We start from the raw sequence: 27647 nt of genomic DNA on the forward strand, positions 1-27647 counted from the left end.
TCATATTATTACAGAGAAGGTGTTTTAATCATCAAATTAGGCTAATTTTTAATTTTCTTTTTTGTTATAATTTAGGGTTTTTTGTTTTAATCTCTGGGAATATTAGTGGGTATCTACATTTGCTTCTTCTCTAACAAAAAAGAGTAATTTTTCTCAAGGATGATAACATTTTCACTTTTTTTTTTATTTTTTGGACAGGGTTTACCTATAGCTTTGGAACCTGTCCTGGAATTAGCACTTGTAAACCAAGTTGGCCTCCAACTCAGAGATCCACCTGTTTCTACCTCCTCAAGTGCTGGGATTAAAGACATGTGTCACAACCACCCAGCTGATAACTTTTATAGTTAACAGGAAGCTGGTCTCAAGTATTAAACTGAGTGAAATTGCTTGTGTACCACTAACCAAATATTCTAACTTCAATCTAATTTTTGAAAATTCTAAAGATCTTCAAGTAACCATTATCATAAAGTAATCCCATTAGACAGACTTTCTTGTCATAATATAGGTTTTTAAAAAAGAAATTTATATTCTTTAAAGAATCACAGTATTTAGAGACAGATGTATGTTACTCTCTGGTTCAATACACTACAAAAACTGTTCCTAAAAAGGGTATTGACTTTTGATACTATAAAATGTCTAATACAATATCGGGAGAAAAGTCAACTAATTACTGATATTTTCTTTGTTTTATGCATGTGATAATATTTACTAGAACAAATTAAATTATATTAAAAATAAAATATAAAGCAGAATGTTACATACTAAATAAACACAGATATATTAATAATTGTTTAACAAAATGTCATCATTGTATTTAAAATGGGGTCAGTGTCTGGGTTCCTGGTTAGAGGATTCTAGGCAGCACATCCCTGGCTCTAGCTTCACCCACCAATTCTCAGAGACCCCAGAGTAGCCTCCCCACAGGCGCAACCATCCCCCACTGCTTTTCTGCCTATAGGCTCCTTGGCCCAGACTTCCTCTTGAGAGGTGAGTGTTGGGGTTTTCTGTTGGCTTAAGCGTAAAAGAAAAAGTATGTGTGTTTTGGATGGCAGATCAAGGCACTGAACCCAAGAATATTGTGAGTATATCACAAACATTAAGCAGTAAGTTAATTATACTGTTGGAGTACAGTTTGTCTTTGATTTGATTATGACTCTGCTCAGTGCCATTTTTCTTTGAATAGATAATTTCTTTCATTACATAAGATCCCGCAGTTAAGAGACTTTGAACATTTAAACAGATGTTTTGACACACTAATATTTTAAGGAATTGAATTTCTAATCTATATATTTTTACTTTATTTTAATTTTAGTTTTTATTTTACATCCTAAGGGCAATTTCCCCTCCTTTCTTTCCACCCATTCCTTCCCATTACCTCTTCTCTACTTGGTCCCTCCATCCACTCCTCTTCTCTTTCTGTTCAGAAAGGGACAGACCTCTCACGGGTATTAACATGATGTATCATGATATATGAACTTGCAGTAAAACTAAGCATCTCCCCTTATATTTAAGCTAGGCAAGGCAATCCAGTATCAGTAAAAGGTTCCCAAGAGCCCGTCAAAGCATTAGGGACAGGTTTTGCTCCCATTGCTACAAGTCCACTATTGCCTCAGCCTCTTATAAGGTTTAGCCCCTGAATTCTGGAGCTGGGGTTATAGAGCTATCAATTATACACCTTCAGCATTTCCAGGATATCATGTTAGCCATTCAGGACAGAGATAAGCATCAGATCCCATTTATCTGAACGTCAACATGAGTTCTAAGCTCGCTTTTTTACAGCCTGCTGGTTATGCTGCAAAAGTCTAGTCCTAATGTCCATCAAGCCTATTAATATCAAAGTAATAATATAAATGTATAGGATTTTACAGTAGATAGTACAGAACTTTACATATGCAGGTCAATGTATACATTCATATAAAACAATAAAAGTAAATACAACAGAATATAAGGCAAAAAAATATTGGGAAAGATAGTATATTAGGAGTTAAAGGATTTAAAAACATTCAACAGAGTGCTTATAATTATCAGATAGATAGCTTCTATATAGTTAAATTTTTCTAAATATGTATAAAAACTTTATTTCTATAAATATATGCTTATTTTACTTTTAGATTAATTTTTGATATAATTAATAACAAAATAATAGTAAATTTTCATATAAATTCAAAGATATGATTAAAAGGTCTTGTAATTTATTTTCGTAATGTGACCCCTTCTAGCGAGTACTGATGTATGATAATAATTCTGTCAAAATGAAGACATTCATGTTGGCATACTAAAATTAACCTAAATCACACACTTTGCTCCTCTGTCACCACCTTTCTGTGGAGGTCTGCTTTTCATTCCAGACAAGATTGGAATGTGTCCATTTTAGGAAGCCACATTTTATTCTTTGAGGATATTCATATGATATTAATTATGGTTACTATAAGATGTGCCACTTTTATAGCACCATGTATCTTATTGGATCACCATCCCTGAAAATCATAATTCAACAGCAACACTAATTTCAGAAAGCTCAGAAACACGTGAAAATTAAACAATGCTCTCTTGAATTATCAATCAATCAAGGAAAAAAAAGAAATTAAAGACATCCTAAAATTTAATGTAAATGACCACACAACACACCCAAATTTATAGGACACGATGAAAGCAGTGTTTAGTGGAAAGTTCATAGCACTAAATACCTAAATAAAGAAAATGGAAAAAAATCCCACACTAGTGAGTTAACAGAACACCTGAAAACTTTTGAATGAAAAGAAGCAAACATCTAGGAGGACTAGACAGCCGGAAATCATCAAATTGAGAGCTGAAATCAACAAAATTGAAACAAAGAAAGCAATACAAACAATAAATGAGACAAAGAGTTTGTTGTTTGAGAAAGTCAACAAAATGTTTCCAAACTAGCCTAAAGGCAGAGAGAGAGAGAGAGAGAGAGAGAGAGAGAGAGAGAGAGAGAGACTATCCAAATAAACAAATCCAGAAAAGAAAATGGAGACATAAGAACAGACACTGAGAATATTTAGAGAATCATCAGGTCATATTTCAAAAACCTATATTCCATACAATTGAAAAACTTAAAGGCAATGGGTGATTTTCTTGACAAATATCACTTACCAAAATTAAATCAAAACCAGATAAGCAAATTAAATAGACCTACAACTCCCAAAGAAATAGAAACAGTTATCAGAATCCCAACCACAAAAAGCCCAGGAACAGAAAGTTTCAGCACAGAATTGTACAAAATTTTATTTTTTTCTTTTATTTGTTTATTTATTAAAAAATTCCACCTCCTCCCCACTTCCCATTTACCTCCCAGTCCTCCCACTACCCTCCCCTCCCTCTCCAGTCCTGAGAGCAGTCAGGGTTCCCTGCCCTGTGGGAAATCCAAGGTCCTCCCTCCTCCATCCTGGTCTAGAAAGCTGAGCATCCAAACAAACCAGGCTCCCACAAAGCCAGTTCCTGCAGTAGAATCAAAACCCAGTGCCATTGTCCTTGGCTTCTCAGTCAGCCCTCATTGATAGCCACATTCAGAGAGTCCAGTTTGATCACATGAATGAAGAATTAATACAAATACTCCTCATATTGGTTCACAAAATAGTAACAGAAGAAACAGAAATATTGCTTTTTTTTGAGGCTACAATGAACCCTGATACCCAAACCATACAAAGACATTAATAGGAAAGAATTACAGTCCAATCTCACTCGTGAATACTGATGCAAATATACTCAATAAAATACTGGCAAACCTAATCAAAGAACACATCAAAATCATTCACCGTGATCAAGTTGGCTTCATCATAGAGATGCATGGACGGCTCAACATAACAATTCAGTCAGTGTAATCTGCCGTATAAACAAACTGAAAAAACAAACAAACAAAAACACACGATCATCTCATTAGATGCCAAAAAAGTCTTTGACAAAATACAACACCCCTTCATGACAAAGGTCTTTGAGAGAGCAAGTATACAAGGAAAATAACTAAACATAATAAAGTAATAAAGGCAATATTCAGCAAGCCAACATCTAACATAAAACTGAATGTAGAGACTCAAAGTGATCCCCACTGAAATCAGAACCAAGACAAGGTTGTCCACTCTCTCCATATCTATTCAATATAATTTTTGAGGTTCTAGCTAGTGCAGTAAGACAAAAAAAGGGGGGTGATCAGAGGATATAAATCAGAATAGAAGAAGTCAAGCACTCACTATTTGATGATGAAATGAGAGTATACATAAGCAACCCCAAAAATTCTACCAAGGAACTTCTACAAATCATAAACACCTTAAGTAATATAGCAGGATACAAGATTAACTCAAGAAAATCAGTAGCCCCCCCCTTTACACAGATGATAAACGGCCTGAGAAAGAAATCAGATAAACATCACCCTTCACAATAACAACAAATAACAAGTAACTCTAACGAAACAAATGGAAGACCTGTATGACAAGAACTTTAAATCTCTGAAGAAGGAAATTGAAGATGAAAGCAGAAAATGGAAATGTCTCCTGTGCTCTTGAGTAGGTATAATTAACATAGTAAAATGACAATCTTACCAAGTCAATCTACAGATTCAATGCAATGCCCAGCAAAATGCCAGCAAAATTCTTTAAATACATTGAAAAAACAGTACTCAACTTCATATGAAAAATCAAAAAACCTAGGATAGCTAAAACAATCCTGTAGAGTAATGGAATTTCAGGAGGAATCACAAACCCAGACTTCAAACTCTGCTACAGAGCTACAGTATTAAAAACAGCCTGGTACTGGCCTAAGAACAGATAGGAGGACCAATGGAACTGAATTAAAGACCCAGATATCAATCTACAAACCTACAAACATCTGATTTTTGAGAAATATACAAAAAATATAAAATGTAAAAAAACATATTTAACAAATGGTGTTGACATAACTGGATATCAACATGTAAAAGAATAAAAATATAATCATATCTATCAACATGTACAAAACTCAAGACCAAATGGATCAAAGAACTCAACATAAATCTTACCACCCTGAATCTTTTAAAAGAGAAAGTATGAAGCACCCTTGAATGCATTGGCACCAGAGACCAGTAAATGTAAGTACATAAGCACAGACACTGAGAGAAACAATTAATAAATGGGACCTCCTGTAACTGAAAAGCTTCTGTAAAGCAAAAGGTCAACAAAACAAAACAGCAGCCTACAGAATGGGAAAAGATCTTTACCATCCCCACATCATAGAGAGGGCTTATATCAAAAATATACAAAGAACTCAAAAAATTGTTCATTCAGAGAAGAAATAATCCACCTAAACAGAAAACTCTAAACAGCTGAATCTAAAATGACTGAAAGACACTTAACAAAATGCTCAACATCCTTAGCCATCAGAGAAATGCAAATCAAAAGAACTCTGAGATTCAATCTTATACCTGTAAGAATGGCCAAAATCAAAAACACTGATGCCAGTTTATGATGGAGTTGATGTGGAGTTAAGGGAACACTCCTCCATTTCTTGTGGGAGTGCGGCGATTTCTCAGAAAATTAGGAAAAAACCTACCTTACAACCCAGCAATACCACTTTTGGATAAATACACAAAGGATACTCAATCATACCACAGAGACATGTGCTCAACTATATTCATATCAGCATTGTTTTCATGATCAGTACTTTGAAACATCCTAAATGCTCTCATCCAAAGAATATATAAGGAAAACGTGGTACATCTACACAATGGAGTGTGTAGATGTACCACAGTGGAACACTGTAATACAGTGGAAAAAATAATGACATCTTGAAATTTGTGGGTAAATGGATAGATCTAGAAAACATCATATAGAGTGAGGTAACACAGTCCCAGAAAGACAAATATCATATGTACTCACTCATAAGCAACTTTTAGACATAAAGCAATGAATAACCAGCCTACAATTCACAATCCCAGAGAATCTACACAACAAAGAGGACCCTAAGAGAGACATACATGCATATAATATACATGGGAAGTGGAGAAAGACAAGATCTCCTGAGTAATTGGGATCATGGGGATCATGGGAGAGGGTAGAAGGGGAAACGAGAAGAGGGGAGCAGAGAAATAATATATTGTTCAATAAAAAGCAATTAAAACAACAAAAGAAAAAAGATGTGCTACTTTTAACATTTTTGTTACGTATACCTATAGTACAGAACCTTCAGCTACCTGCACTTTGTTGAACAAGTACCACAGTTCCATTTTATGGAACGTTCTCCTTTTGCCTTGTCTAAAACTTTTCCCATTGAAAGATTCACACTGACTTCACATTCCTCCTTTGTACCTTGAACACATCACTCAACTTTTGTCTATGAAATTGACTGCTGAAGGCACTTCCCACAAATACAATCAATATTTTTGTCATGTTTGCATTATTTCATATGGACTCATGGTTGTCTAAATCACCAGTTCTTTGGCTTTCATCATATTTCCTGGTAGGTTAAGATTTCTTTATGTATATGTCATCTTTAATTTGTCATTTTTGTCTACATTTGAGTATATTGACTATTTGATGTTCAATTATTATTATCAATACCTTAGTGAACACTGTGAAATAAATTCTTGTGACTATATACAGAAGAGAAAATGCTAATCCTATGTTATTCCATGTTTCTTACCTTTTTTTCTTTTTTGGAGAAAGGTTTTCTCTTTGTAACCCTTGTTATCCTGGAATTCACTTTATAGACAAGGCTGGCCTTGAACTCATAATTTGCCTGCTCTTTCCTCCTGAGTGTTGGGATTAAAGGGCTGTGCCACCATATCCAGTTTCCATGATGCATTTTTTTAAGGAATTTAATTTTTTAGGAACATCTACACAGCAGCTTTGCTATCTTACAAGTCTACTGGCGAGTGAAAGAAATGTGCAACTTTTCCATATCTCTAACAGTTAAAACTTGATCAAAAGTTCTTGTCATGCTTTTTAATCACCATCCCGATATGTGTGCTGTGAAGCTACAACATCATTTTGATTTGCTTTCCTAATTATCAGTGAGGATGCCTCTCTTTCCATATTTATATCTTCCCACACTTTCTTTAGTTAAAATGTCTCAGGAATAACTTTCTTATAAATGTACAAAAAGCCATAAGCCATCATTTCTTAAGGCTGCATGACTCCTAAATTTGTAAGTGAGGTATTTTTGATTACTTTGCCTGCTCTTAGGATCATTTTTCTCCCAGAGTTGCTTCATCTGGCCATGATGTGAGTGTTTGTACCAAGTCTTATTGCATCTTTTTATACTATGTTCAGTTGATATCCCTGGGATGCCTGTTATTTTCTGGAAAAAAAATAGATGAGAAGTGGATCTGAATGAGAGAGGAGAATGGGGGGCGTGGAAGACTGGAGGGCAGGGAGGATGCAGATGGAATGTATTGTATGAGATGTATGAGAGAAGAAAACACAAAAAAGAAAAATAATTTAAAATGAAATAAAATAACTAAAATGATAATCAAATTTATAAATGAGAGTGGATTCCATTATAGTGTTTTCATTTGTTTTCTTTTTAAACTGGGAAAGATAGGTCTCCTTTTTCTCTAGACTGCTTGAAACTTTTATTTTAAAAGTTATTCTTATTTAGGGGAGTCTTAATCCTACATCAAGTACTTGAATTTCTTCAATCCTGAAAGTTTCTTTTTTCCTTTTTCTTTCTTTTCTTTCTTTCTTTCTTTCTTTCTTTCTTTCTTTCTTTCTTTCTTTCTTCCATCCTTCCTTCCAAATTTCTTTCCTTCTTCATTTCTTTCTTTCAATATGTCTTCCTTCCTTCCTTTGCTTTAATGATGAATTATTTTAGACTTGTTTTAAGTATAATTTATCCTTTTTATTTCTTTCCTTGAATATGGTTTTGGCTAACCTAATGCCAATTTCAATATCATAAACTCTTTACTCTGCTTACTCTAAGATTTTTTTATTGTTATGTCATATTGTAGTAGTTGGGTTTTGTTGACTTTATTTTTACATAATAAAGAATGAATGTCTTCTTTAATCATTTTTATGTATGGATATCCAATTTTATTGCACTAGCTGCTGACAAAAGTTCTATTTCTGCAATGTACTGACACACTTGTTGAAGTCCTTGATTACATAATCATGAAGGATCATTACTCATCTATATGTTTGTTTCTAGATAAATATTATACTGATTTGATTTATGTTCTGTATAATACATATTAAAATCAGGAGGTTGAGAACTTACTTTTCAATATTTCAAGATAATTTTGTCTATTCATTTTACTATGGTATGAATTTTAAGATGGAGTTTTCTTTTTCTACAACTAGGTATTATTTTATGAACTAAGTATAATTCATATGCATTGCAATGAATCTGTAGATTGAGTCATACAGAAAGTGTAGTATTTAACCATTGATTATGTGTCTATTTGACTCTCTAGTTTCCTCCACAAATTTTTCTAGACAACAGCTTATAAGCTTTCACCTGCTTGGTTAATTTATACACATGTAATTCATAGTTATTATACTATTATAAATGGAATTGTTTCATAATTTCAATTTAAATTGCTTATGATTTTTCTTCATATAACTTTTTATGAACGTTTTTGCTCAGTGTGTTTATCAGTTCTAGTAGGTGTTGTTAGTTTTTATCTCCCTACCACTGCAAGGGACCTTGCATTCTGTAAGATCCTTATACCTGCAAATGAAAACAATAATACATGTTTCTTTCCCATTTGGATAGCATTTAGCTTATTTTCTATATTCTCTAGCAGAGTTTCCAATACTGTGCTCAGTAGATGCACAGGACGTGAGTATCATTGTCTTGTTCATGATCTTCAAGTAAACACCTAAAGTCTTATATCATTGAGTGAGTATGACATAAAGTGTTGATATTTCATATGCCAATTTCATTATATTCAGTTATCTAGTCTCTTAGCTGAAATTATTAATAGCACTATTGTTTAAAATTTTAAAAATTAATGTTTAATCTGTGTTGATTAAAGTGAGCATTTATTTCTTTGTTATATGATTATAGTATATAGCTATTCCTCCCCTTATGATGGGATTATGTACCAATGAACTGATCCTAAGTTGCTACAGTAGTAGAATATTGCTAACTATAACTAACCCACAAAACATCATAACTAGAGATAGAGTAGCACATTTGTTAGCATGTTCTACTTATACTTGCTTCACAGCTGAGGTGAGTGTTGGGCTGGCAGCATTATACAATTGTATTTTATACTAAACAACTAAGCTGAAAAAAAATCACAACTCAAACTTTAAAGTATTAGTTACACTGAAAGCACATCACTTAGTATCAGAGACTGAAAATTTGAGAACCAACATTAGTTGAGTTTTATATGTTAAACCAACATTGTATTCTAAGAACAATTCCATTTGTTCATAGTAGGTGATCCTTTTATTTTTCAGCTAAATTTTATTGAATATTTGGAGTTAATATTTGGAAGATAACTTTTCACTTACTTTCTTTTGATTTATTTTCTCACCTTAGAATCAAAGCAATGCTGGCATCAAAGTGAGTTTATTATTGACATTCCTCAATTCTGTTGAAATAATGTAAAGTATTGATGATTGTTCTTTACATATTTGGTAGACATTGCCTATAAAGTCATCTCATTCTGGAATGTTCTTTATGGAAACTCTTGGTTATTTGATTTAATTCCCTTTATATGTTTTTGTTCCGTTTAGATTTTTCTATTTCATTGTAACTTGGTCTTACTAAATAAAGTTTTAGGATATTTTTTATCCAGCCTAAGCAATACAGTTTGTTGGTATGCTAATTATCTTTCTAATGCACTTCTTTGGGTCTACGCACATAACTGATATTAAAATATTTAAGTGTAAAATTTTATATTTGATGATTTTCCAAGTGTGAAGCTTATGCATGGCATGACTGTAGGACAAATTTCAGTGCTGACTCTCTGCTACCACTTTGTTTATTTCTCTGTTCACTGTATTGTAAAAAGTTTATTATGTACTTCTTCAGTTCATGCAAGCTGTCTGAATCTGCATTCTTGTCTTCCTTCGCTGTTTTAGTTCTGTACTTAATGTAAAATGCTTCACACACTTGAAAGACAGTAAGAAACACTAGAGGTTGATTTAGCAGATCAATCCATAAAGTCAATTCTTCTCCTGTGGTGACCACTATTGATTTACAATGAGGAAAATACCTGTTTGGAGAACTCTGAAAATAGATCAATCAATTCCTTCAGCTGGGAACCTTTTGCCAGCCTTCAGATTTCATTACGGTAAAGATCATGAAAGCCATATTTATCATCAAAAATTTCCAAACATACCTAAAGCAAGTGACACTTTCGGTCCCTAAACAGCAATTAATAAAAGTAACTAGAAAAGCATTCATCAGACATATTAAATACCTGTGTCTTAGATCTCCTTGATAAATCCTAAGACAGTTTAATCGATGCGTTTGTTTCAAATTTATTTTACTGGAAGTTTAATAGAGGTTGTTTACTTTTTTTCACTCTGAATTCCACATGTTGGTGCCCTAGGCTTTAGGGTTACTGTCATGAATAGTTGTAGATGCAAAATGTTTCCATTTTCTCTGTCACTACTATGAGACAATGCTGTACTCTGCATGGGTAACTAATACTTTGGCTAGATAGAATCTGTGTTTATTTGCAGTATCTGAGTATGACTCTCTTTCTGTGATCCTCTTGCCTGTAGAGGAGCTGAGAATAGCATTTCAAAGAATCTTTCCTGGGCTAGTCTTCCACACCTTCTTATAATCTTCTGAAAGCTACAGGATTTGCCTCTAAATGATTTCATGCCTATCAGTACCACTGTCTGATAAGGTGTTAGAGTAAGAAGTTCTGGTTATGACCTAAAGTGAGATTCTTTGTGGTTTTGTGATTTTTAGTCAGCAAAAAATCTAACTAAATATAATTTTGTGTCCATATAAAATATTATTCTTATAGAGTTTATTTCATCATTCAGACTCTGAATGATAGGGATTTAAAAGGTTTAATTCACGAGGTTCAGTGTAATAATATTTCACTTGTACTTTAACACATGCTAGTTTGCATAGAAACCAGGTAGTAGAGTAGTATGTCTTTAATCCTAGCCCTAGAGAGGAATATAAAATGGGAGGAAACAGCTCTCAGACACAGTCTCATTCTGAGATTCTTGGAGGCAGAATCACCATTTCAGACTGAGGAAGAGATAAGAGCCAGTGGTTGCCTGTTGTGGTTTTCTGACCTTCGAGTTGAACCTCAATTTCTGTCTCAAGTATTTATCAATCTTGCTACAGGTAGAGTCTTATTAATAATATAAACATAAATCTTACTCTGTCTTTCTTTCTATATGAGAAACTAATAGATCCCAACTCTCCTCTGGAATATTCTTAAGGAATAGAAAGTTAAGCATGCAGCAGTGTCAGTGTTAAAAGACAAAAAACATGGATCTATATATCAAATATTATGATACAAATGAAATATCATTGACTTCTTATAAAACCATAGACCAAGTCCTACTGTTAAATGGTTTTCTTTATTTTCTTTTTGATTTCACAATGTCGGAAAAAATTTTCAAGAAACCTTCCTGTAGAGTGTTGTAGGTAAAGTATTCCAGCATCCATTCATGAAAATATTACTGAGTAGCAAGAAGTCAATTAGAAAGTTATAATTAGACCTTGATAAAAATCTTTCTCTTAGATTCATGGAAGATAGCCTTGTGTCTAACATGTTCTGAAGCTACAAGAATAATCTAAGAGATGGTAATTTTAAATGTCAAGAGGAATATAAAACTATGGAAACTAACTATTTTTAGATCACTAAAAAAAGGAGAGAAGACTGGAAGTTTATTATGTATTTAAATCATTCTCAAATGCTTTAAAACTTCATTACATCAAGAGTTAGAAATTTACAGTACTGTAGGCATGCTAATATTCCAGGTCATGCGACTGCAATGACCTCTGTACTACATCACTCGACTGTGTCTCCTTCACACAGTTTTTTTTTTTGTGCTATCAACCTCTTTCTCTCCTAATTTATTGAATAACATAAAAATATACCCTTTACTGTGTTGAGGGAGCTTGCCAACAACAGAGATTTACTTTAGTCACCTAAAAATTGTTTTTGGTCCTATAATAATTCCTTAAACAGCAATTGACTTAGATGATGTTCATAATTTAACAATTGTTCTTGAATAATATTTTGCACCAAAGAGAGAAAGTTAAATCTGTCACTTAACACAATATAAAGTTTGGAGGGAACGTGTTCCAGAATGTGGCAAGACGTGTTGAAAACAGATTTTGTGCCCTTCTTTAAATAAAATTGTGATTTTAGAAAGAAAGTTTATTCCAAACCTTGCAAATAAGAATAATAAAGAGAATCTGGATTTGCCAAAATGGAGTTGAAATGGGAAACACAAATAGAAGTAAAAGCAGGGAAAATCATCAAATTAAAAGGTAGTTGGATTAAGATTAGGGAATCAGTGAAACCAATGATGCTCACTATAGATGTTGGGTTGTCTTTGTGAATACAAACTTGAAATTAGGACCAAACATTATACCTAACCTTATTGTTTTTTAATACAATTCTTAATTGTTTTTATAAAATGCTGCTGGAGCGCCTTCCACTCCTTCAGCCAATAGCTATCGAAATACCAGCCCACTGGGGCGTGGTATATGTCTCTTTAAAAAAGAGGAGCAAGCCTTGGCTTGCTCCCTTGGTTCCGGCTCATGCTCCAGCAACTAGGCTCCTTTCCTGACGGTTGGTGTTTTGTAAGTTTTACCCCCAAAATAAAAACCCTTTTAAAACCTATCTGGTGTGGGATTGTTTCGCGCACTAATAAAAGTCAGTAAGAGTAACTATTTTAAAATCTGGTGAAATAATGGATTTTTGTTCTTAAAGAACAAACTAAATTCACATACATCTATAAATGTTTAATTCCTATTCTATATCACCATGGAAGGTAGCATTTATGTTTCCTCTTCCAATCTTTTTTTTTATTTCCAGTGAACAGTATTTCATTATTATCACAGGAATCCTTTCTCTTAATAAATATCAATATTTAGCAGCCTTAAATCAATTAAACCATAAATTCCCAGTATTGTTTACTATATAAAGACTTGAAACAGATTAGCTTCTCCATACTATAGAATGTCTGACAATTTGGCTTATCCCTATGCATGCTTATAATAATGATTGTTTTGTGCATCACCAAATTCCAAAATAAATAAAATAATTATTTTTTTATTGAAGTCATAATATATACATTCAATGTCTAAGTTTACCTTGTGATTTATTATTTAATCTTAAAACACAATTTGAAAAATTATCAATTTCATAAGAAGTATATTTAAGAGAAACAGTCATGAACTGACATCAAGCCCGCAACATTTCACTATTTTGCTTGCTTCAAAAGAACTTTTATTCACGTAAAGGTCTCATAAAATATTTTGGTTTTCTGAAAAGTATATTTCTTTAAAGTTTTTTTGACCAATTATGATTATGAACTTTCTATAATTTTACTTGATTCATTACTTTGCTAACAGAGATGAGTCATATGAATGCATGCAGGCATAGGTTCAGATAGAGAGAAACCAAAAGCAATGCAATAAATATAAAACATTATTGTTCATTTTGAATTGAGAAAGAACACAGAAATACATAATTAACTTTAGTGTAAAAATTTCTCTGGCTTCCTATATAAAGACATGTTTTACTAAATCTGTTATATAAACAAAGAACATAACAGAGGAAGAAAAGTAATGACTCATAATTACAAATGAAACTGAATACAATGAAGTTTAACAATGATGAGTACTCACAAAATTAGGTCTTCCACATTTGATACAGTATAATTGGCATGATGACAGAGGAAAGTTTGTACTATTCACCAGCCAAGAATGGATAATATATTACATACAATTTGTCTTGTTTTGTATTGTTATTCTTAATAAGAAATTTATTTTCAGAGGAGCACATTCAGGAGCATAATCTTCTTAATAAAATGAGAATGGAGATAATTAATATTCTTAGTCCTACAACGTGAGGAAAGACAAGCAAATATTCTTGCTTAGGGGAGACACACCCCCACACACACACACACACGAGAGGCAGAGAGAGAGCATGAGAATGCCGCTTTTCACAGAAAATTTTAATTAGACAGGCAGCTAGAAATCGCCCCCTCTATGCTGTTTTTGATGCCTGCATCGACTTTGAGAACATTTAAATTAAATCAAATGCGTATATGCAACAATTTACATTGCAGTTCGAGGTGCTGAAGAGAACCAAATTTGTCTTCTCTTAGTTGGTATTCTTTTTTATTTTAATTTCGTCAAAGAAATTCTATGGAATAATGATGTGAATACATAGACGTAAAGGCAGGCCATCTGCAGCACTGGGAGAAGAGAAGACAAAGAAGAGGAAAGAATTCTTATTGACTTCAGAGAGACCTGGAGTAGACGATGGGATAACACGTGGTAGGAGAGGAGCGTACCCAAGCATGCAAGGAGGGTAACAGCAGCATATGTGGTATCCAGTAAACTTGCTATTCTGTAAGAGAACCTGAGGAGAAAGATGCAGAAGGAAGCAATTTCAAATTCTGTTTTATGGAGCTGGAGGACTAGTCACAATCGCTACATCCTCTGTCAACATAAAGCTACTGATGATGTAGCTTGTTACTGTGGGGTTCAAATTTGGAGGATACAAGATGTTGTTTTTACTGTGATGGGAGGAGCAAATGTCATCAAACCGAAACGCAACACTGCAGTGGAAACCAGGAATACCCTTCCAAAAAGAAAAAAAAAAAAGGTGTTTTATAAGCTCTACCGTGTAAAAGTTGTGTCCCCTCTGTCCTCAGGACTCATAATTGAAAAGGAGTGACATGATTTTGAAACTAATTATTTTTCCTTTAGACCAACTTTATAGTCTAGTTTAGCCATTGATTTTTGAATAACTTAGTGGTGATTTGGATGTGAAATGTCCCCTTTAGCCTCAGACATCTGCAAACTTGGTCTCCAGTAGGTGCTGTTTGAGGAGTCCTAGCGGGTACAAGCTTGTTTGTGGAGGTATACCACTAATGGTGAGCTTTTAGATTATAAAGCCTTGTCCCACCGAGTTTACTCTTCTTAGAGCTTGCCATTAAAGATGTGATCTCTTGGCTTCCTACTCTTGTAGCTATGCATTTCTCCCACCAGGACCAACTTTTGTCTCTCTAGAACTAAACAAGCTGAAAAAAATTATTTCTTCCATAAATCGCTTTCATTCATTATGTTTTCTTCACAGCAGTGGGAATATAATTAATACAGTATAAAACCCATACTCAAAAACAACTTGGAAAGGAAAGAGTTCATATGTCTTCTTACAGGTACTGATCACAGTCCATTATTGAGAGAAGTCAGGCCAGGGACTCAAGCAGGAATAAAGCTGGAACTTTGGCAGAACAATGATTTTTTTTGAGGGAGGTGGGAGGACTGGCTCTTCATGACTTGCTCAGTGTGTCTTCTTATACAAATCCAAGGCTACCTGCCCAGCGGTGACATTGTTCATAGTGCACTTGGTCCTCCCATATCAAAAATTAGTAAAAACATAAAAAAATTCTACAGACTTGCCCATAGGACAAGTTGATGCAGGGAATTCCTCACTACAGTCTCCCTGTCAATTTAACAACACACTATGAAGTAAAAACTTTTTTCCCGTGTCATTATAGGTATTTGGACTGGAACTGTGGGTTTATGCTTCCAAGGTCAATGAAGAAAGATAATCTTTAACAGGGGAAGAAAAAGTAAAGTGGATAAAAGAATCATGAATTGAAATAAATTTTCTGGATTAAAAATTGAGCTACTTTATTTTAAATAATCTATTTCGTATTGCTTAATCCCCCTGCTTAATTCTGTCTGGAGTGGGAAAGAGTGGGTGTGCTGTGTCAAGCTGACAGGCATGCAGGAGGTTGGGAACATGCAGGTTTGGGAAGTTTAAAAGCTTGTTGATAGCACTAGAAATTTCAAAAGTAGAAATTATACTAATGTGAAGGCAAACCGAATGACTCTATCTCCCTTTCTGCTAATTTTTCTACATTAGCATACACAATTACAAGCTGTCAAAAATTTAAAAAACAGAATCAAAAATAAAAAAAATACAAGAGTAAGGTACAGTATCATCTGGATGTCTGGATTCTCTCATTTTATTTAAATAAACAATGATAATTTTGAATGTTATATGGACCCAAAATAGGACAAATCTTGTTTTTCTCATCTATATATTTTACCTATGTAAGTAACTGTAGAAATCAGTATAAGTTATGTAAGTATAGAAACTGATGTTCCAAGACTGTCCATGGATCTGATAAAAATGCCAACTTTCAGCTTTAATTTAAATTGGGCCAGCTTAGTGAGATTATGCTCTGATGTCCCCTTCATTTATTGCACTATCCTTTTAAAGCATAGTTATAGAGTTATATCACAGGATAAACCAATTTAAAGTTTATGATTCAGTGGTTTTAGAGTCTTTCTGAGATAGGATGGAAAAACAAAGAAAATTAAGAGGATTCAAATGATTCACGTATATCAGAGTCTTTTTGAAACCTCTCATTAGCTGAGGGTGAAGAATTTTAGGTCCATTAACAAAATTTTCTTGGTAGATTGATGGTACGGACAGTAACATTTTATTTATAAATATTTCAATTTAGAGTTTTAAAATCACAGCGAACCATGCTTGTGAACTAGGTGTATACAACAATTGACTTGGCATTACTTTTTCCCCAGTTACTTATATGCAATTTTCTGAGGTTGTCACAAGATTATAAACTTTGTTTTTAGTAAAATCTTCTAGCACCATTTCATTGTTATTTAGTAAAGATTTTTTTCAGATTTTATGAGTGATGGTTTTACTTTCGTTACTATTTAATCTTATTAAGGACACTTAGGAACTTTTCTATAATCTCATAAACTAAAACACAGCAAAACAAAATAAAGAAAGTGTGGGGTTTTTAGACATTATTTGAAGAATATAACTTCAGAAGCTATAAAAATTATATATATATATATATATATATATATATATATATATATATATATATATACATATATTCCTCTCCTTCCACAATCAGTGATGCAATCTACATTTAAAGATTTTCTTAATAAACTGACTTAGCTTCTCACTGAGAAATGTTCTCAAATTCTTCCTGTAGTAAAACTGAATATTCCAGTGTCATGTGGGAAATTCTAGAAAGCAAGAGCCTAGGCTGTCTCAGGCCACAGTGCAGCACTGTCTCCCTGTTCCTCCTGACATCACCGCTGGAGATAATTTAACACTTGCCAAAATTCCTTTCGAATATTTCTGTAACCCCAAAAGAAACTCTGAAATAATAGACATTCTTCATCCCAACCTTCTCAGTCCATCACTTACTTCATAGAGATTTCTTAAATCTGACCACTCTGGGAACAGAATCAGACAATAGAACTTCTGATTGGGTTAGTACTTTTGTCTAGCATGTTTTTCAGGCTTAAATATGTTTCAACATGCAGCACATCATTCTTCATTTTTCATTTCTTTTTCCCAGAAATGAACTTTAAGACCTTTCACATACATAGATAAATACCCTAGTTCTAAGAAACATCTTCAGTTCCAGAAATGTATTTATTTCACATCCATACAATAGTTTCCTTTCCTACTTGACTATCTGTGGGAATTAGTTTGTGATGAATGTTTTAATTTTTTAGAATCATATGATTTATTTGAGCCAGATATTTCTTTCTAATAGATCTTTTTTTCCAATATGTACTAGCTTACATTTCTATAATACCTGATTTTCTACCCTGTTCACACAGGCCTATTGCCAGTACAGTACTGGTATATCTTTGAGTTGATTGATAGATACATGTTCATTTCAACCTTCTGCTTTCAATGGATGTCCATATCATGAAAAGCAAATATTACATGGATTGACATAGTCTACAAGACTCTTTATTGTTTATCTTTTAACATCATGACTCTTTTCTTACCATATTTCTTCTTTCACAACTTACCTGAAGCATTTTTCTTATTTATCATAAATGTGGAAAATGTTCCCAAGGTAATGCCTTTGCTTCAGAGTTTTCATCATTCCCTTGCTTAGTCATGCTCTCTACACAAATTAAAATCGGTCATTGTTTTGAGCACACTGGGGGTCATTGTGCATCATGTCAAGTGGAGTATCTAAGAAATGGTAGGATCCAAAGCCAGATTGGAAAGAATCTCAGACAAAACAAGGGAGAGCAGCGGTGAGAAACAGCAGAAAAAACTACAAAAGTTCTTGTAATAGAGAGCAAACTAAAAGAGAAAAATACATATTATAAATGGAGGCAAGGAAAGCTTATCTATAATTTAAAAAATAATTATCTTAAAATATTTATGCTTACTATAAATAAAAGGATGAGTTCAAAAAGAACCAATTTTCATTAGTAAACACACAAGTATTACAAGACATCAGAAAAATATGTATATTTAAATTTTGCTTGCTTATTCTATAAGCTCTTTATGTCTCTTTTAATTCCATATTTTCCTTCTATAATATATAGTTTGCTAATGTAGCCCTGGAAAACTGTATTTGAATCTACAATATTATGGTCCTACTGAGTTTAAAAATACAAAAGGAAAAGTTGTGAATCAAAATCCAAAAGTCAGTAACCAGCAATTGAATTAATCTTTCTAACACAATAAAGGGAAAGCTATCTATGCATTTTGTACCTGTTTGAACTTCAAATATAAATTTACTGATTGATTTTGTTAATATTTCCTTGGAAATATTATTAGAACATAGAATTTTATCAACCTTGCAATTCCCATTTAACAGAAAGGTTAAAGGGGTGAAGAGATGGCTCACTGATTAAGATCCCTTCCTGCACTTCCGGAGAACCGGGGTTCAGTTCAGAGCACGCCTGTCAGACACTGCCTTCTATCTTCTGTGGTAGTTACACTCAAGTGGTGCCTATACAAACTCTAAGACATAAACACATACACATAAAGGAAATAGAAAAATATTTAAAATAAAACAACAAATGGAAATGCTAAATGATTGCACATCAGCTAAAATGAACAAATCAAGCCTGACTTCTACTGTATACAACAGCTAATCTATTTTTGGTTTAGATTATTTTCTTTTAAGAATTTTCAATAAATTCTTTGACATATGAATGTCCTTTTGAAACCTGATTATGATCTACAAAACTGTCAGCAATGCCCATTTCCATCAAGCATTACAGTACATTTAAAACAAACAAAATCATGATTCCTTTGTGAGCTGTTCATTGAATGAATCTTAAGCCATCTGTTGTAGTTACTTATTTCATTGATGCTGTACAAAAATATAACAACAGCAACTCAAAGAGAGATGGCTTACTTAGTCTCATAGTCTGTCATGGTAGGGATGTTTGGGTGGCAGAGCTTGAGGTCGCTGGTCATATGACATCCACAGTGGGAAACTGGCAATCCATGGATCACTTTCTCCTTTTTATTCAGTCCATGCCACTGATCCATAGACTGGTGTCTCAAATAAGTAGAGTGACTCTTCCCATCTCAGTTAGCCTAACCTAGGTAATCCTTCCCAGGTGTGTCTGAAACCTTGCTACCAAGGTGATTCTAGTTTTAACCATATTTGACTGTAGTAACCTCCATTAAACTCTTTGAATGAATTTGTAAGTTTAGTTGATAAAGCAAATATAACAGTAGTTTTGGTCAGCTTTATGCTGTCTTCTACTTGGCTTTGGAGGAGATTCTCAATGGCTACTAGATAAGCCAAGAAAGCGGCTGCTAGGCTCAAGGCTGAAAGTGACTGTCCTTGGCATTGCCTTAGTTGTATTGTAGATCTTTCCATTTAAAAATTACCAACTGCCATGATTCCAAGAGAATAACCAGAAGAGTATTTTTTTAATACTGAAAGCAAGAGTGCTTTTCAAGGAACAATGGATTGAAAGTGTTTAAATCCTTACCTCATAATTTTAAAAGTATAATCAAAGACCAAATTTTAGAGAAGAGATCAGAACATTTCATGTGTCTGTTCTTCAAATATTTTTAAAGCTCTGTTTACAGAATCTAATCCCATAAACAGTACATAAAAATATGATTTTAACCAAACTAGAAAATTATTAAAAAACATATCTCTGTTAGTAATTCTAAAGGAGTATTTTACAATATTTATTATTACAAGTGCATTTGCTTTTATTTGACAAATAAAAAGTATAATATTTGCCTCAAATATACGTACTTGATCTCTATATACAGTGTATAGTCAAATAAGGAAATTAAGGTATATAATATGAGTGCAGAATGACTTTTATATAAACTTTAAAAAAAGAGAGAAGGCAATAGAGTAAAGGTTCAGAGGACAAAAAAAAAATTGCTGTGCTCTGGAGAACCTAGATTTTCCTCCTACTACCCATGTGGTTGCTACGCTCTGGAGAACCTGATATTCCTCCTAGTGCCCACGTGGGGAACTAATAACAACTTTAACTCCAGCTCCAGGGAATCTGATGACCTCTTCTGACCTTTGAAAGCATCCATACCTACTTACATACCCACCCACATGCATAAATATAGATAACAATAAGTTATTTAAACAGAAGAGAAATTATGCCATAACAGAAGACAGGACAGAAACACTGTACATTATAGAAAAAAAAAGTCAGAATTGAAATAAAAAAAAAAACAAGTACTGTGTTATGAGAATTGTTAAAGGCTGATCGCACACAAATGGATCGGGAAAGTAGTAAACAGAAGTTAGGGGCAGGTGGAGAGACAGGAATACCTACACACCACTGTGTATATGGAACACATGCATATATCAAACTTACACTCATATACAAGTATTTATTTACATATTTACACACACACATATACATACACATATAAGTACATATATATTTACACATGACATAATCTTTGAGCTAAACTGAGAAAATGTGTTATGGGATTTATTATACTGCAAAATGACTATAACTATTAATAATGTATTGATGTTTTCAAATTTATTGAAAGAATAATTATTTAGCACTTATTTATTCATAAATTTATGACTTTCATGGAAATAATGTTTACAGCTATAGGGAAACCTTTAGGAGAGTTCATAGATTTACTTCAGAGTTTTAGCAAATTTTGCTTCAGAATGATATAGTATGCACAAAGGTAATATTATCTATAATTTTTCACATAGAATAACTTTTTAAATCTCTGAATAAATAAGCTTGCCTTAGAGTACGTAGAAATCTGTAATGGCTACATAAAGCATAACATCGGGAAGCTGTCTTAATAATCCAGGGAGAAAATGGAGGTGCGTAGCCTCCATAACTGGACATGAAAGTAAAATAGTGCATCACGATAGAATCAAGGGACATACAAAAATACACAACAAAGAGACCAGCGAAAACTTCAGCTGCAAACACCCATAGAAGCCATCATTCAGTAGCAACTTCTCCTGTACAATTTTCCTCTTTTGAATAATTATGCTGATCCAAGACATATTGTTTGAACCAAAGATACATAATATATCACATCCTAACTTTTTGGAAATAAAATTTATTTGTAAATTGTGAAGAAGAGTCAGAGTGGGAGTTGTTCTAATTTTTCACTACTAATTTTCACACCTACTTTTCAAATGATGGGAAATAAAGTTTGGAAATGACAAATATTTTGATTGTCATACAGTTATTATCAGTCTTATAACTCTTATGGTCAGTCTTCTGTGGTATTTATTAATAATTTCTTTCAGAGTAAATAAACGCTTAATTCTATTTTAAATAGAAACATCGTCTGTTCAGCTCACTGAATGCATCGATCATTGATATACAATATTTTGACTTATGTATAAAGTACTCAGAGAGGACTAATAATCTTTTACAAGTAAGAACCCCTGTGAATATTATGTTACTCTTACACAGAAAAGTAAAAGAGATACTAGTCTGTACTTTCACCAAACAATGAATAATACAAGCTGCATTGATGCATTATGCTTGTTTAATTTTCAGTACTTCAGGTTATTACAAAACACTGATTATATAATTATCATTGAAATTGCAATATAAATAAGAAAGATTTAAATAGACAAATGCAAGCACTTCACTGAAGAAAGGGATAGAAGAAAGAAAGGGAATTAGAAAAGACAAAAGAAGAAAAACAAAACTGTATAGCATGGGACCCACTATCTAGCAAAGATCCTCTCAGACAGAGAGGGTATTAAGATTTGATACCCCAAACATCTAATTATGTTTTTCTTCCTGTTGGAAACTGAAGCAGAAAGAAAAGAAACTAAGCCATACTTCTGTTTCATGTGGTTCATAATCATCTGCAAAGCCCTTAGCTACAGATACTGTGGTTGGTGGTCTTCTCACAAACCACAGAAGGAACCATTATTTACATATACAGGTGTGAGAAATTGTAAAAACCTGGAGACAAAAGACTTTCCCAAGGTCAGAGAACCACCAGCTAGCATACTGGGACTTATGTCAAGGTCATGATAGTTTTCCAGTTGTGTACAAATACGTGCCAACCCGAAGTAAACACTGTGAGAAAGAATTCTTGTAGCTGAGCAATTTACATTTATAATTTGATTTGCTTGCCATGACATGGAATGATTGCTGAAGAGAAAAGAACAAGATAAGATTGGTGGGTCCCAATAGAGAAAGGCAGGCTATATAACCTTGACTTCATGGGCTCAGTACTTGGGTGGGAACTCTTGCTTTTCTGGATGATGACATTCCCAGTATCTCTAACTGAGGAAATGATCACTTTGAGAAGATTTTTTTCCAATGGGATAACCAGAGCATTATCCACTTAAATACATAATTAATGCTCTATTTCAACATAAAGATTGAAATTTCTGAAATCAAATCTGAAGTTGATGAAAGTTTGCAGAGTACTGTGATAAGTGTTAATTCTGTTTCTCTTTCAGTGTGTTTTCTATTAATTTTCCTATTTCTTTAGTTCCTAGAACGATAATTTTTTTGTGAGCAGATGATGTTTACCAAAAAATCTTATTTTGAAAAGTCACAGATGTATCTATGTGCAAGTGAAAACACATCACACTGTCATCTTCTGCCAACCAGAAGACTTAGGCCATTATCAAAAAAAACAATACTAAAATAAAATAAAGGATGAGAATAAAAAATGTGCAACACAGTCTGAGAATGATCAGCCTAAAATGCTGCGAGCACTGTGAATAGACTTCCTTTCAGTGATCAAAACAATGTATGCACAGGAACTTCAACTTAAAATAGGCTTTATTCTGTTTTTAAAATTATTATTGGACTTCATGACTCAAAGTCCATTGTACATAGGCTTTCATTTGGTTCAATAACCAGCTCCAAATTCATGAGATGCGGACTTATTAATTATGAAAGTTGCCCTTATCATAGCCCTTATTTTAATCAGTTTCTCTTTATCTAGGTATTGACTCAGGACTTTTTATTTTTCTTTCTTTCTATCTCTTACTTTTATTGCTTCTCCACATTTGGCTGAAGGCTGCCTGGCTTCTGGTCCTGGATGTGTCTGTCTGTTTCTTTCTTGTTCTTTCTTATCTCTTGTTCTCTCCTTCTCTCTTATCTAGATTTATTCTCTTACTTATTATCTATGCTTTTCCACCATGCTTATCCCTTCTCTGCCTAGCCACTGGACTTTCAGCTTTTCATTAGACCCATCAGGTGCCTTAAGCATACATGGTGCAACAAATACAACACATCTTTACATAAACAAATGCAGCATAAACAATGTGACATATTTTTGCATCATTAACAAAGGCAGCAGAAATAAATGGAATGCACTTTCACATACCTAAGGTAATAGTCCCCAGCATAAACAAAAGTAATTCATCTTTGTCCAGCTAAAGTAATATTCTACAACAGTGCATTGTCCTCATTTTATGTATTCTACCATTGATTAGTAATGGGAGATGAGCTAAGTGTGTGTTATTTTTAAAAGTGCTTCTAACCATTGTATTGAAACAAAGTTTAAAATCTGTGTGTAATTCAAGTTTATTTTCCTGGAATTACAAAATGAAAATTCTGTTGCAAGACCTGGTCAGTGGCTAAAGTCCTCAATTTGCTTTAAGAACACCTGGAGTTATTCTACTTCTAATAATGCTAAGTAAGAAGCCCACAGACTTTGAGCTCATCGCGCACAGAGGTCAAAGTTAGGTAATCTAGAAGAAGCATGCCATAATTGGGAAAGTCCAACATGCAGAGTCAGATAAACTGGAATGCAATTCCAGTTTGACCACTGAATGTTTACTTTATTCTACCACAGTAATTAAACTTTTGGAGACTTGACCGCCCCATGCATCATCATCATCATTATCATCATCCTCATCTTAATTTGTTTGTTAGTATATGTAACTCAAATGGAAAACTTAGTATTTCAGATATTTCTCTAGTTTCTTTCTTTGATATTTAACTTGATTTCAACATCCTACTTGAGGCAAGTGCTATTGCTAGTGCCTTAAACAAATGGGGGAACTTGTAGAGTAATGTTCAATATTTTTTCAGTTACATCACCAGAAAGGGATGAGGAATATTGTTCCCAAGAGAGATCGGGGGCTTATCCTCTGCACTATGTCAGTTTTGTTAAAACCTCATTTTCTATATCTGTAAAATGATTGACATAATCTATCTCTTTATATATATCAAATGACACAATAGCCATGAACTCTTTAGAGCAATACATGGTACAAATGAGAACTTTGTCACATAAATCAGAATATGTGAGCTACGGAGCTAGAAATAGGGATAAAATGAATTTCAAGTAATGTAAATTTTGAATTATATTTCTCTATTCTTAAAACATGCTGGCTACTCTCATTGTCTCCTAAGTTTGTCTTCTACATAGTTCTGAGATTATGAAGTATGTTAATTTGAACGCCCATACAATAGCTAACTTATAACTGGTGATCATTGTAGTGTGTCATATTTGGCTGAGGACATAAGATGATTTGATAATTTAAAATAATCACCTTTATTCTTTTTATGCAATTAAGAATTGAGTACTTAGCAAGTATTAACTCATTGAACACTTACCAACTAAACAAAATGATTATTGATTATCAAAGTAACACACTGAGTTTTAAAATTTGCTTGTTTAAAGTTTGTAAAATGAAGCACTGGAAAGATGGAGGCAGGAGAATTGTCTGAGTTTGAGGCCAGCATGGGCACTGTGCTGGTTCAAGTTCAGTATACACTACAGAATAAGATTTTGTATGAGCAAACAAAGGGAAGAAAGGAACAATGGTCAACAGCAAATAAAATCTCCACTAGTTTGTGGGTAGATACAAACCCTATTTACTAACCTGTTAATTGGTATGTTTCATTAATAAATCTCCACTAGTTTGTGAGTAGATGCAAGCCCTATTTATTAACCTGTTAATTGATAATTTTCATTAATTTAATTATAGTAATATTTCAATTATGTGGAATCTACCCAGAAAAAAATTGTCCTTCAATAAAGAAAATTGGAATCATCTTTGTTGGTTTAAGTTTAGGTGGCATAACAGAGAGCAATATTTTGTCAAAAAATAATAGACATTACTGTCAGAACTGTTTAATCGGGGAAGAAGTAAAAAATGATAGGATCACAGATCTGTAAACACAACAACTTCCTTTTTCTCATTTTGTTCTTTTCTTTTGAAAGCTATAATATAATTACATCATTTCTATCTATCCTTCCTCCAAACTCTCCCATTTACTCTCTCTTGCTCTCCTTAAACTTGATGGTTCCCTTTCCTATTAATTGTTGTCACATGCATGCACATATACATATACATATATACATATGTTATTAAATATAATCTGCTAGTCTGTAGAACACTATTAATATGTATTTTTCAGAGCTCTGTTATTTACTGAAATAGAGTGAAGAGCTGGCTCAGCACTTTAGAGCCCTTGTTTCTCTTGCATAAGATCCAGGTTTGTTTCACAGCTTCACCATGGTGGTGTACAAACACTCACAACTCCAGGTCCAGGGAATCTATCGCCCTTTCCTGATCTTCATAGGCATCAGGCAAACATATGGTGCACACACATACAATCATGCAGGCAAATACATACAAACATAAAAATTTTAATTACTTAATTAGAACATTTCTCTCTTACCTTTCTTCGCTCCAACCCCTCCCTTATATCCATTTTCATTACTCTACTGAAGACTCACCCAGGTGGGGTAGAAGACAGGAGATAATCAAACTGAGGGCTGAAATCAACAAAATAGAAACAAACAAACAAACAAAAAACCAATACAAAGAATCAATGAAGCAAAGAGCTGGTTCTCTGAGAAAATCAATAAGATAGACAAACCTTTATTCAAACTAATAAAAAGACACAGAGAGAATATCCACATTAACAAAATCAGAAATGGAAAGAGGGACATAACAGCAGACACTGAAGAAATTCAGAGAATCATTAGGTCTTACTACAAAAGCCTGTACTCCACAAAAATGGAAAATGTAAAAGAAATGGACATTTTTTTAGATAGATACTATATACCAAAATTAAATCAAGACCAGGTGAGCAACTTAAGTAGACCTATAAACTGCACACAAATAGAAGTTGTCATCAAAACTGCCCAATCAAAAAAAGCCCAGGGCTGGGTGGTTCAGTGTAGAATTCTACCTGAACTTCCTAGAAGAGCTAAAACCTATACTCGTCAAAGTGTTCCACATAATAGAAACAAAAGGACCATTGTCAAACTCTTTTATGAGGCTACAGTGACACTGAGGCTACGGTTACTTTCATATTAAAACCACACAAAGACTCAACTAAAAAAGAGGATTACAAACCAATCTCACTCATGAACATGAATGCAGAAGTACTCAATAAAATACATACTAGAAAAGAGAATCCAAAATAAACATTAAAAAAATCATCCACAATGATCAAGTTGGCTTCATCCTAGAGATGCAGTAATAATTCAAAAAGCATTTGACAAAATCCATCACCCTTCATGATAAAGGTCTTGTAGAGATCAGGGATACAAGGAACATATCTAAACTTAATGAAGGCAATATACAGCAAGTCGACAGCCAACATCAAATTAAATGGAGAGAAACTCAAAGCTATCCCACTAAAATAAGGAATAAGAAAAGGCTGAACACTCATATCTATTCAACATAGGTTTTGAAGTTCTGGCTAGAGCAATGAGGCAACAAAAAGAGATCAATGATATTCAAATTAAAGCAAGAAATAAAACATTCATTATTTGCAGATTATATGATAGAATATTTAAGTGACCCTAAAAACTCTACCATAGAACTCCTACAGCTGATAAATACCTTCATGGTATTTATGGCAGGATACAAGATCACCTCAAAAAAATCAATAGCCCTCCTATATACAAATGATAAAGAAGGTGAGAAAGAAATCAGAGAAACATCACTTTCACAATACCCACAAATAACATAAAATAACTAGGAGTAACACTAACTAAAGAAGTGAAAGACCTATTCAACAGGAGCTTTAAGTCCTTGAAATAAAGAAATTGAAGAAGATTTCAGAAAGTGGTAAGATCTCCCATATTCTTAGATTGGTAGGTTCTAAATAATAAAACTGGCAATACTACCAATAGCAACCTACAGATTCAATGCAATCCACATCAATGTCCCAACACAATTCTTCACAGACCTTGAAAGAACAATAATTAACTTTATATAAAAAATAGAATAGAAAAAACAATTCTGTACAATGAA

Source organism: Myodes glareolus, chromosome 1 (genome assembly GCF_982192425.1).
Source record: "Myodes glareolus chromosome 1, mMyoGla1.1, whole genome shotgun sequence".
Classification (NCBI taxonomy): domain Eukaryota; kingdom Metazoa; phylum Chordata; class Mammalia; order Rodentia; family Cricetidae; genus Myodes; species Myodes glareolus.